The following is a 13,922-nucleotide window of genomic DNA, read 5'->3' on the forward strand; positions in this document are numbered from 1 at the left end:
CTATTTTGCTTTTCTTTTCCAAAGAACAAGCATGTGTATTAAGTGCTGTTTTTTTTTTTATCTTATCTTTCCCTTGGATAAATTTGTGTCTTCTTTTCTTTCTGATTGACTGAGCATCCATTTTGTCTTGAATTTGTGCAGAGTACAACAACAAAAAAAGAAGAATAGCAAAGTATTTTGGAGCCAAACGGGCTCAGATAGTGTCAGAGTGCTTGGTGTCAGTCACAAATCCTGAGTCTAAAAGGACAGAAACTTTAAAAAAAAAAACTACCCAAGAATGGCAAAACATCAACTTTTCTGAAGTCTCCTCCCATGAGCACTGATGTAAATCCTGAAGAACATTTGTGGGAGGAGCTAAAACCAGAAGGTCTCTAAATCTGAAGCAGTTAGGAGATCAAAACACCTTTTGACAGGTTCAGACTCACTCGTGCACTGAAAAAAAAAAACTGCTGCCGTATTTGCATTGCATACAAATTTGATTGAAAATGGTAGTGTTACCTTATAATTTAATGATCAAATGTATGTGTAGAATGTATGTATGCGCACTAAAAGATGAGCTGTTGCAAAAACAGTCCTAAGAAGTTCTAAGATCTGTGAGTTCAGAACAGTTTGGTGAAAATAGGTTTGTCAGGGTTGCTGATAAATCCTATTTGGGCTTTGAGTTTCCTAATAAGCAGCTCACTTTCACCCAGCATTCTTCACAAAACGCAAACCCGTCCAGCTCTTTTTATCTGCACACACATGGTCTCCATGTTCACTCCCACGGTCTTGTTCTAACCTCACAGAATAATGGAGCAGCTCCCTCCGGAGCGCTGATGGCTTTCAGTACAAATCTGAAACCTCCAGCAGGCATAAATCAGCAGTTTCACTCCACATAGGACGTTCAGGAGCAGATTTTCTCTTTTGAATCTGATAGAAAAACTGTTTACTGGCAAAAACATCCAGGCTCTGCATCGGGAACTTGAATCACACCAACAGATTTAGTGAAGCTGTGACTCATTAGGCGCACCAATCCTGTCTAAAACGTTACTGTGCAAAATAACCCAACTCACATTGATGAAATGATGTGAAAGGATCATACTATTGATGATAATTATATTGGCTTTGGAACAAGACAAGCATTTAACCATATTCTAATTATTATTCAAATGTAAAAGTTTTTATTTTATATATTTGATGTTCAGTTTTGGCTGAAAATTTAGCTGAAAAAAAAAATTAATAAAAACTTAAAGGGCCTAAATCATGCAAAATCAGTGTATTATATTGTTATGTCCTCAAGAAAAACAACTCCAAAGCAGTATTTTACTCCATTCATGCATTTTTAACTTGTTATTTATGATGAGTACTTTTACTTCCTCTTTCTATTATTACAATTTTATTCCTACTCATTGCTACTTTGTTTTTTTCTAACTGCTATATTTCTTGTTTTGGCTGCTGTGACAACTGAATTTCACTCCGGGGATCAATAAAGTCCTATCTTATCTTATCTTATCTTATCTTATCTTAAAACGCTTTTATTTTATGTGCACAATATGCACATCCATCTTTGCAAAAAGTTCATGAGGTTGTTTCTTCCCCTCTATATAATCCTATATAGTAAACTGCCGTAAGTAAGGTTAGATGAAGCTGGAGTGCTTTCACTCTTGAAGTCCTGAGATTTGGCTTGCACCAAACCGCCTGTAAATGTCCTACTAGTGAAACCCTGTGTGTGAGTGTTGCAGAAGAGCCATAGAAGGAAGCACATCTACCAGCAGTGTTGCCAGATTCTGCGGTTTTCTGCATAATTGGGTAATTTTGATTTTGATAATACATAAAAAAATTTGCTTTGGCAGGTTTCGAGTCAATTTGGCCTGGTTTTAGTTCATTTTATTATGAGTCTAAGCTACTTTTTATTTTGGCAAATATTTTATTTTGAAAAATTACTGGATCTTCCTGGTTCCATTTCTGTCACTTTGGTGCTTAATCAGTCCAGCGGCCAGTTTAACAGAACAGGAAAAAGACAAATTTTCATGCCCCCGGATGCGCCCAGCTTCCAGCTGTTAAACGATTCTCGTGCGCCCCCATTTTTCCCTGTTTTTGACATTTTATTTTACCAAATCTTTCCTAAAGGCATTGAATGTGGTGTTTTAATTAGGTTTATGGAATTATTTATTAGTTTTAATAGTGTTTTTGGCTCAACGTCCCCCTGTCCCTTTCAGTTTTCACCCGATCTATAGCAGAATACAATTCCATTTCAAATTGAAATGAATCATTTTATGTTTTGGAGGTTAAATGTCACATTTGTTCAGCAGAACTGTCAAACTTAAAAGCACCTCCTCAATGCTGGTGCATTATAGAGCGAGACACGGGAATAAGGAAGCTACATTGACCAATATTGTGTTTAGTTTTTTGAATCAGTACATCCGTGGAGTTTCTGAACTTGGTTGCCTGCAATGATGTTTTCGGTCCAGCAGGAGTCAGTATTGAGTGACACAGTATCAACATAGTTTGGGCAATGTGCCGAAACGCTTCACGAGGCCTCATCTACCCATCACTACGTCACACAGTTTCAGCAGCTCATATTGGGAGTAATGGACATGGAGAATTTTTAGCTGGAGCTGACTCAATAACACAAAGATTTAACTTTGAGATCCTTGTGTTGAAAAAAGGTTTCATGAACAATTTGTTGGGGTAATGTCAGAACTGACTGGCTTCATCTGGTCTGCCTTTTATCACTTTTTTTCCGTTTCAGCTCTGGTGATAATATCTTCTAACCCAGGTTTCATGCTGTTCCTCTGACATGGAAGTCAGAGTGGATGCCGTCCTTCCACAATAAAGGCGTCACAAAGTTTCATTTTCAGCCAGCTGCAAAAGCAACTTTCTTCCTGATTACACAGTCACAACATTTTATGCTCGTCATCCATCTTCATACATCCAGCCTTAATTTAACTTTTGAGGTGAACGTCAGAGCTGCTAATTTAGGAGATTTGTTGGAGCTAATTAAAATATGCAGCATGACTTGTGCATGAGCGGCTCCTTCTTCGGATGGAAAAAAGGTTCTGTTGAGAGGAGAAGGCAGACGCATGAAAGCTGCAGGACATCAATGTAAAAAAAGAAAAAAAAACGTGTTCAACAAAATGTGATGGTGAAAATGTTAAAAACAATAAATACAAAGAAAATAAGATAAACTGCGGATTTGTAATTAAAAAAATCATAAAAATCATAATCGTAAATCATAGAAAGAAATTGTGAATATTGCATTTCGAGTTTAGTCTTTCAAAATTAGCTAAAGAACACTAAAGAATCCTAAACTGTTAAATATTTTTAGTTAAACAAAAAAAATAAAGACAGAAAATTAAAGTAAAAATATTGAAATGTATTGCTTTTTTGGGTATTAATTTAGCCTATTTTAATTTATTGCCTATATTTTTTTACTTTACTGTAGTTAAATACTTAATAGTGTGTTCAATATGTATTATCACTTGATTGTGTGCAGTGTAAAAATAGAGACTTTGTAGATAAAACCCTATTTTTCAAATCTTTTGTCTTTTTATATCTTGAAAGCTGAAATCTACATAAGCTGCCTTCGTTTTTCCTTCACTGTCCAGCTGTTTAAGTTTAAAAAATTCCTCCTCGAGGGTCTTTTCTTGTCTCATCAAGAGTCACAAATTAAATGAGGTGTAGAAATTCTGATTCTTGACATTTTCAGAAAAACGTGAGCTGTAAAAAGACTAAAGATGAGTAATTAATTATGATTTAAATCAATATAAAGAGCAATAGTTCAAATTATGTTAAATGTATCCGGACTTTTAAAAGTTTATTGTTGGACCTAAAGCATGAAAACAATTATAAAATTAGTTAAAGTGAATGAATTTAACAAAAAGGGACTAAACATTTCAAAAAGTTGAGCTACTGAGTAAAAACCTGGTTTGTTTTAAGACTCTAAAAAGTTCCATGTATTTCCTTGTGAAGTAATCTCAAGAATTTTTTTTTAATGATCAAATTGGGACAAAACAACTAGAAAAGAAATGGAAAGGTTCTTAACAATGCCAGTAGGTGACTGCCCTCCTTTACATGACCTCAGTCCTCCACGATGATAGGCCCAGGTAGGTGAGCCAGGAGCGCTGGAACCTCTCTGTCCATTCCTAATCGGGCCTATTTTCCGTCCCGTCCCTAATCTCAGGGCTTGTGTAAGCTATGTTGACAGAGAAATGTTCCTCAAATAGCACATTAGCATACAGGCCGTGTGTCCTGAGGTCAGCTCTCAGTAGGTGTGAGGTCCCAATGAGGACCAGATGGGTTCATGTTTTTCCATCAAATCACGTTTTCTATCATCATTGACAGTCAATGCTGAGGATCTGACTGTTACAGTACTCCCGAGCTTCAGTTCCAAGTAAGAAAAATAAAGTCTGGCTGCGGTGTTTGACCCACCTCCCTTTCTACAGAACTGCTGGACTGGGACAACCGTAGCGGTTACCTCCCTCAGCTGCAGATTTACACTTTTCTTCCTGTAAGTATGATGTGAATGAACATTTAAGCAGATAAGCAGCTGGAATCACACGGAGGAAGTTTTTCACTGGTGCAAAAACATGAGTCAGACATAGTTGAGATTCCTGACCGTAAATGCACATTAGTCACCGTCGGAAGTTCAGTTCAGACCAAAGTCATTCAAAACTGACAAATCGACTCTTTCAGTGTAAAAAATATACAAAAAACAATGGTTACATCTTTGTATTAATACATTTATTTTTATTTATATTTTATTTATGTCGATTTATTAAGTATTTTACTTTTTATTCATCTAAATATTTTTTCAACTAGATTAAAATTTTCTTTGGAAGTAGTTCTTGTTTCAACATTTAAATGATCAAAATCTATCTTCAATTATGAATCTTTAACCGTTTAACCGCGAATCCTGCTGCTCCTTTTAGTCTAGACTACAAAGTGTGACATAAAACACAGCTGGGACTTTAAGTAAGTAAGTAAGTAAGTAACCTTTTTATTTTTGGACAAGTGAAAACAAGTGTAGAATAACAAAATAAGACAAAAACAAGACAAAAAATTTATAAAACAAGAACTTACATAAAACAAAATTATATAAACAACACAAGTCCAAAAGGGAGTGAGAAGAAGAAAAATCTTATACTTAACTTTGATTCCAAGAGTGTGTTAATTTATTTATTATTCATCCCAGAAATGGGGGTTACATTTGTCCTGCATTTGATTATATGAAAGCAAAATTAGCTGTAAGTTGTCTGCCGTTTGTACTTGTTTGCTTTCCTTAAGTGTGTGTGTGTGTGTGTGTGGGGGGGGGGGGATTAAAATCTGAGATTTTATTTTTAGGCCATATCGCCCAGCCCTATATTTTATGTAAAGCTGTTTTGTTACTTAGAGGAAATGAGACTTAAATCTGTAAAACTACTAATAAAACATTTCATTTTTGACTCTTAACTGTGACATTTCTGCATTTTATTGACAAGGGTTCTAAAAATAAACTCTCATTTTGTTAGTTTCCCTAAAAGGTTTAAATAACACAATCATTTTCCACAGTTGTTTTTTTTTCAATCAAATAGAATTTGACATTGACAAAAAAAGATCATTTCAAAGTAAAAGCTGATGTTTTATAGAAAATTTTATTCTGAAAACTGAACTGAAGAACTGGTTTCTCCTGGTTTCCTGGATGGTGCAGACGTCATTGTTGGGCAGCAGAAGGCTGGCATTAAGTGAATCATAATTACTGTACCAGCTACTGGTGTCGGCCACATTCCCGTGAGCAACACTCAGTGGTTGAACCAGGAACTTTGTTTCCAATGCGGAGGCAGTGAACTCAGAAGCTCAGCAAGGAGCTTCAGTTCTACTCGTTTTTGTCACTAAAAAAGTTTGGGTCTCTGCAGGAGGGATGAGCAGCTTTTCCAGTGACATGTTTTGGGAAATGGATCAAACTCCTCCAAATGGTTTGACAGACTCTGAAGGTCTAAACCCACTTTTGCTAAATCCTGTTGACAGCTGATTATGATCAGTCGCTCAGTTTTCTTTCTTTTCCTGTGAACCTGCGATACTACAACATCAAAATGCTCATTGAATAATGTTACAATGATATAGTGCTAGTTATGATAAAAAAAAGTTTAAAAAAAAAGAAGAATATGTTATTTCTCCAACTTTTTTCCAAAGACATTTTCCAACTTTTTATAATTTTTGCAGGAAGTCTTTTTTATGTTTTAGCCAAATCTATCTCATATTACACACCGTTATCCAAGTTTGATCAACATTCAGGTCATAACTTGCCAGTAAATCTGTGAGTAAGTCTGGTGCACTTTCCATGTTTTTTTTTTTCTTTTCTTAGTAAGACAAAATGGTTCATTTATGTTTTTATTGACCCCCAGTTGATTTTAATTGCTACAATAGAGTTTCAACATATCAATACCGACAGTTTGTCTGGAACAATCAAGAAAAATCTGTAACATCTGCCATGGAGGTCTAGAGATGTTTTTATTGTTTATGCCTAAATTATACCTAGATCAAAACTCTGTTCAAACCAGAAATAATGACCAGTGAAGATACAAATATGTTTATCCTTTTTTATTTTCTCTATGAAGACTCTCATTCATCCAGGTTGATTCCATCATAATAGTAGGTGTAGGGGCTGTCAGCTGGACTTAGTTTACAAGACGTTTCACCTCTTATCCAAGAGGCTTTGTCAATTCTGAATTAGCTAGTAAAAGAGCTGGTATATATGTGCTCATGGGGGAGGAGTCAGACCTGAAACTGGATAGTATTGTCAACTTAGCCTACATGGTTTCGGGTCGTTAAGAGTCCTTTGTCCTCAGCTGGGGGTTGGGGAGCCAGTGACTCCCTCCCCAAACTGGTCATCTCTTTCCAGGTGGAACTGGTTCGGGTTGTTTGGGTTTCAGAACACTACCGTAGATGGATGGAAGAATAAACCTGAGACCTGAGGCTTCTTTAACTCCACACTCAAACCATCCTTTTTCATTTTATTTAAGTATTTTCACATCAGAATTTAAAATATAGTTTAGATCTCTCCAAACATTTTGTTTAAGTTTTAAACTTGAACCAATGATGTTTTTTTTTGATGGTTTCTTCTGAGAGATCTTGAGTCAAAACAGAAATTCTTCTTGGAAACTAAACTTCTAGAGTAAAACTGGCGGGTCAGCAGAGCTGTAAGCTGCTCAGGAGAAGGAGAAAGTGATAACAGACACAAATAGCCTAATCCAATAACTCTGTTATTCAACTCTTCTCCTTCTGAAGAGTAATTTACATTTCTTAAATTTTGAACACTAAGTAATTCACAAAAATAGATTGCATTTAGCTCTAAAGGTGTATTTTTAGTCAATAAAAGAGCCAAAACCTCAGAAGGAGTTCTAACAGAAATACCCCCCCCCCCCCCCGCACCTTACACGATGGCTGTAATTGGATTTGTTGGTCTACCTGGTAAAGACCTATAAAAGGTGCCTTGACCTGGTTTATCTGGTGATTCAATGTCATCTTCTCTGAAGAGGCTGTAGAGGTGGACACTGCAGACCAACTCTGTCGCAGAAGAGGAAAGAAAAATCTCCCACAGTCAGTCAAAGGAAAGAGAGGTGAGGTCTTTACAAAAACTCTTTTGCCTCCATACACCTGGTTCAATTCACGTTTTTGGATTCAAGATTTCATTGTGACGTCGATGAAGGTTCTTATCTTTCCAAGTAACATCTTGAAGTTGAGTCATGGCATCTGGACTTAAAGTCTTCTTTCTTGAAACTTTCAACGGGTGGCTGTTGTGTTTATTGTGAAGCTCTAAAGAAGATTGTTAGACTGCTTTTGGAGTTGTTTGATTTCCAAGAATTTAAGGTTTTATACAATAATTGATGCAGAATCAATGATGAGTTAATCCAAACATGATACATCTTTATTAATATATCAAATAACAATTCGACAATGAGAGATAAAATAAAAATAAAAGAAAGATTTATTTGGGAAACAAAAGATGGGCGTAGTCCATCGTCTGGCCGATGACGTCTTGCATCCTGGTGGGATGAGCCCGGAAAATAAGGCCCATGGAGCCTGGACGCTGATGGCCGTTGAGGGCCAGTTCATGACAAAGCATTGGTTTATGACGGAATGGAGGAGGAATGGTGAACGGGTTAACGTCCATGAATTTAAAAGCAAAAATATGATTGTGACTGGCTGAGAGGAAAAGGCAGGTAGTTTAGCTAATGGTTCAGAGTGAATGCCTAACTGATGAGTGGCGTGTAGAGCGAGTGACAAAGAACCCAGCGTACCTGGAGGCGAGGTAGATTTTCCTTTTTGAAATGGCGCCAAAGCTTCACTCTACTATTTCGTTTGGGTAGATAACTAGCCAACATTTTGGCACTGGGGTTTAGACTTCGTGGGGAAAATTGCCTTAAAAAGCTTGGGTAGGAAATCCTATTACCAAATGTCACAGTGTCTGCTGTGTGTTACCAAGGCAACACCAAAAACTGTAAGATTTTGAAAGTCATTTGAGATGACTACATTCTACTTCAACCTATAAATCACAAAATTTGGTTCACATTTTTGTCACATTAAGACATAAAAAAAAAAAAACCGATTAATCAACATAGGTTTTCCTCATCACAAAGGTTTGCAGCTTCATCACATCCCAACAACAACCACAACCATTCATATTGACGTTAAAGATCATGGAAAACTTTTCCATTACCTGAATCTTATTATGATTCCTACGGCAAATTAAGTAAGACGGCAGCTCCTAAAGGTATAAAAAGACACTCAGACAAACTTCATCAACTTGGTTAAAACTTCATTAAAGTCCATTCAAAGTGAAATGTAGATTATGTATTACCTTCCTTTTTTCTTTTTAAACATGTTTTATTTGCTTTCTGTGGGTCATTAGACATTCATACCAAAAAAGCAAATGACGGGTAAGAGTGCCAGCACCTCATATTCTGTCATTCTGTCAAACACAGCATAAGGGACGTTCTGTTCCCATTGTGCAACACTAGTACGGCAGTATCATTTCCTCTTGGCTGCTGATGAGATGATCGGTTGTCTTTGTGTTAATGTCCAGAGGCTGTGAATCTGCAAGAAATCACATTATGAAACTACGTCAGGGTGGAGTAACATATCTGGATGAAGAGGTTTTGAAGTGCAAGACTCAGAGAGAATCCGTTTAGAGGCACAACATACTTTTAAGTATTAGGTGCTTGAGGAACTTTGTGTTTATGAAGCTAGAAACTAACAAATACCCTAGATAAATACATAATATTTCATGTCATTTATGTCTTGTGCATGCCAGCATTTTTATATAAAGAAGCTGTGATCACTCTACTGATCGTAGCAAATGTTAAAGAAAGTTAACAAATGCAAGTTCTCAACAAAGTCCTATATAAATTGAAATTCAAAAGTAACTTTACTGTTGGAGAACACACCAAAATTCTTTTTTAAGTAAAATATAATAGTAAAAATGGTAAGTCTCCCTTACGACGGAGTATTAGGGCCACCAAAAAAAAAAATTAGAGCCACCAAAAAAAAAAAAAAAGTACAATTACGAGATTTTATCTCGTAAATTTAGGAGATAAAAACTCGTAAATTTACGACTTTTTATCTCATACATTTACGACTTAAAATCTCATAAATTTACGAGAAAAAAGTCGTAGATTAAGGAAAAAACACCGAAGTTGTCCGTTTATCGGAACCTAGCTTGAAGATGAAGTATGTGGAGCCTTTTGTGAAGCTTCATTTCCGGATTATTATAGGTTTAAAACAAAGAGATTCTGAACCTTTTGGCGACTCAAAATCAGATTATTTTCCCTGTAGCAGTCTTTCCGGGGTTCAGTGTCAGTAAAGCGGAGTTTAATATGTAAAATAAGGAGCTCAGAGACACGTTTGGGTGTAGACAATCGCTGCAGCCTTTATTCTCCTTTTCATTCACATTTTCTGAAGTTCATTTGTCTCATTACGTCATGAACCTGTCATCCCAACACCAATGCGGAAGTAAACAGTGTTATAAACGCCCCCTCCTGCAGATGAAATGTCCCGTTTCAGCATAAAACAATAAAGAGGAATGAAAATAGTGTTTTATATTAGCTTTGGAACGTTGAAAATGCCAAAAAAAAAGTGCTCCTCCTTTTGTGTGACGGAAGCGTCACACAGACGTAGAGTCTTGTCTTTGGTGGAGAAAGGATTCAAGCGAACAGCTGCAGGGACACCGACGACTGCTTCATCGGGCTGCAGAGATCCTGCAAACCAACCATCAATAAATAAAACTTTAATGAATCGTAAATCAAAAAAAATGAGCTTCCAGATATTTGGAACATTATCAATAAACATTCAGCTCACCTGTTCAACAAAGTTTAGTCGGTCTTCTCTGCGGCTGCACGGCCTTCACCTGCTGCTCTGCATGCTAACTTCCACTGTAATCTCCTAAAATTACGACTTTTTTTCTCCTAAATTTACGAGTTTTTATCTCCTAAATTTACGAGATAAAATCTCGTAATTTTACTTTTTTCCTTTTGGTGGCTCTAATTTTTTTTTTTTTTTGGTGGCCCTAATACTCCGTCGTACTCCCTACACATGTACACATTCTACAAAAATTGACGGGGAAAAACAGGTCATAAAATGAAATTGACACATAAGGGAAATGGAACATCGACTTAAAACTAAACAAAAAAGATGAGTTTTTGGTATAAATATCCACAATGCAGGGAGCCTTCAGATCCCAAGGCAGGCCGTTCCACAGACGAGGCTCACAGTGGCCTCGTCGTGGGGTTTTGTTCTGACTAATACAAAAATCTTAAAGCTGACTGGGTCCCAGTGCCAAGATTTCAAAATTAGAGTAAAATGCTTCTTCTTTCTGGTTCTGGTAAAGAGACGTGCAGGCGAGTTTTAAACTAGCTGGAGCCGATTAATTGTGTTTTTCTTAACACCAGCAGTAATTTATTCTAGTGTGTATTAATATTTCAGCACAGGCTCTAGAGAAAAAGGGTCTCAATCAGGCAATATTTTTATGATGATAAAAAAATGAACTGTGCAACATTTGAAGTGTGCTTCAAATGGAAGATCTAAAATCCCAGTGAGGTTTCTGACTTTAGTGCACACATTCAAAATATGAGATGATGAGAAAAAATGCACCATCTTTCTCAGCCTCAGGACCGACAATTGATTCTCTGTTTTGTCTTGATCTGGCTTTAAAAAGTTCTTTCCCATCCTTGTTTCAATATCTTAAATTCAACTTATTTTTTAACATCTTCTTTTGGCATTTTTCTCATGATGGAGGACATATATATAAACAAAATTAAGCTTAAAATTGCCTTTCTTGAGTATGTCTTTATTCAAATCGTTGTGAAACAGTAGCAGATGAAAAATTCCTGGAAAAAGCTTGTAGGTGTGGCATAGAACCTACAACAGCAATCCACAAGCTCCCAGCTCTGCCTCATTCCGATGCATCCAGTTGTAGACGTAGATCCATGTACGTCTTTGTTTTCCTCATCTGACCTGTCGTCTGGCTCAAAACTGTATGGTTGGATAGCTCCAATATTGCTTGCCATGCTGGGGTTGTGAGGGGCTGTAAGCTAGCAGGAGAGAATGTAAACAAATAGATAATGGGAAGTGGAGGCCGGCTTACTCCGCACCAACTCAGAGGCGAACCTCCCCAAACTCCTGCCACTCAGCAGAAAAAGTTCCTAGAAAGCGACAATTAAAAAAGAAATATGGCTAAAAATTGCAAAAGTTTAATTAAAAGACCACTGGGAACGCTTTTACAATAGATCAAACTATGTTTGGAGTGGCACTTTAAAAGGTTATCAATGGGTCCCATGTCCCACAGCGTTATTGCATCACCCATAGGATTTTGAATGATGAAAATAAAACCCAAAGCAGCATGGCCATAATGACTGGAGTTCAAATCATTCAACCCAACAATGTTCCAACAATAGACAACAAAGATGAGAAAAGTAAGAATTGACTCTCCAAGAAAATCAAGCAATAGGGTTGTACCATTTAACATAGAGGTCAAAGGGGAAAAGCTCCCCTCTGAAACCAGCGTTCAGCGGTCAATTAAGGAACTGCAATACTTAAGAAATGGAATGTGGAGGCTTAAGAAAACATGCAGTGATGTTAGGGAATATAAGCATGAATTTTATGAATTTACAATGGCTGCCATGTTTGAGAATAGTTTGTCAAATATAGTTTTTGCGTTTTCTCCCACAGATCTTACGTATCTCCTTTGACTTGACACAGCAAAAAGAAAATAAGGATATAACTTTTTAAGAAAAATTTGACATTTTTGGAAAAAAACAGACTAATATTATATATTAAATAATATATTTTATTATATCATTTTTTGGGCCTGTATCAATATTATTGTGATGCCTTCTGTATAACTCCATTTGTCTGGTGTTTGTTCAAAAAATCATACATTTTTTCTGTTGTACATTGTAAAAGTCACTTACCAAACAAATAAGTAAAGGTAAAGCGAAAAAAAAAATACTGGCTATATTTTTTTTTTAGTCCACAATCTCTCATGACAGGAATCTTTCTCTGTTCCTCTTCAGGATGAAGAGCAGATACCTCCTCTCCAGTGTTGACAGACTCCCCACCATCAATGAGATGCAAGAAAGTCCCACAGAGGATGGAGACCTGGACTGGTGCACTCACACCATGGAGGAGTATGTGGAGTCCATCAAGGAGCTCTCCCAGCCAGCCTGCTACCCGCTACACGGGCCCCTCAGAGGCCACCGCCGCTGGACAGGGCGACGTGCCGTCACACCTCCCGTCATTTTTCTGAACTCTTCAAAGATCCATTCTCACTGGTCCTCAGACGAGTCACTGATGTCATCGGAGCAATCAAACTTTGAGCCATCCCTGCACTTTAAACAGGGATTTCTGGACATGGTGTCTCGATCCCTGTTTGCAGGACTCCTATGAGTCTGGATCAGACTGAGCTACACCGATGATCAGAGTCGGACTGATGCAATAAAACATGAAGCAAGCACAAATGGGATTCCCTAACAAGTGCTGAATGAAACTGACGATGAACAAATATAAAGGGCAGAACAGAGGCGTTTGCCCGAGGCCTGAGCCTGCTAAGAGTTTCCATGGGGCCTGAGGAAAACTGAAAATATTAATGGGATTTCATCATTTAAAGCTGCACTAATAATTTCACTTTTCTCTAAAGCACCAAGCTCAGGCAGATTTATAGTGAGAGTTATTTAAATGACAAACTACAGCTTCTGATTAAAAAGAATGACTGTAAAAATAAACTTTCCTGCTCAAAAAGTGAGAAGGCCTTTGACACGGAGCTAAAGAACCTTTAATGAATAAGAAAATCAAGCCAAATCTCATTTAATGATGAACTTTAAGGATAGATGATTGTTTTCAATGTTAAGTGAATGAATAAAAAATTATTTTTTAATTCAAATAGCATTTTTGAAAACTACAAACAAAAAATAATTTAAATAAATAAAGAAATAAAGAAAGGTCACAAAACTCCACAGAAGGATTTATTTTAACATATGACAACATTCGGCTGAAACTCATAACTGAAGCACAGTAGAGGGGGGTTGATGATGTGGTCCACAAAAGCAGTTCTTTGAATTGTTGTAAGGGTCCAATTTGTGTAAACCTGTGTAAAATCAAACAAGAATGTGAAAAAGTATTTTCTTTTTTTTATCCAAAATAATAAAAAAATAAAGTTCTAGACCAGTTTTCTTAAATTATTTTTGCATCCTCATGCATAAACTTTTTAAAACCTTATTTTTTCATTGCTTTTGCACGTCAGACCTGCAAGGTTGATGTTCAAAAAAGCCTCGTTTCAAACTTCATGTGTTCCAAAAGTTGTAAACCTTTGTACATTTTCTGAATTTATCCTAACGCTAAGAGGGAAGTACTGATATTGCATCTGTTTGTTCAAGTTTGCTTTGCATATTTAGAATAGAATGGACTTTTTT

General features: G+C 36.7%; 1 long non-coding RNA gene across 1 annotated transcript; it reads left to right on the top strand.

The window, feature by feature from the left end:
- Nucleotides 1-7,449: 7,449 nt before the first annotated feature.
- LOC111947443 lies at nt 7,450-13,672 on the top strand. The gene is made up of 2 exons (XR_002873285.1): nt 7,450-7,577; nt 12,528-13,672. It is a non-coding gene; the product is annotated as an uncharacterized LOC111947443 (long non-coding RNA).
- Nucleotides 13,673-13,922: the final 250 nt, after the last annotated feature.

This window comes from Oryzias latipes, chromosome 1, assembly GCF_002234675.1.
Source record: "Oryzias latipes chromosome 1, ASM223467v1".
In the NCBI taxonomy this organism is placed as follows: domain Eukaryota; kingdom Metazoa; phylum Chordata; class Actinopteri; order Beloniformes; family Adrianichthyidae; genus Oryzias; species Oryzias latipes.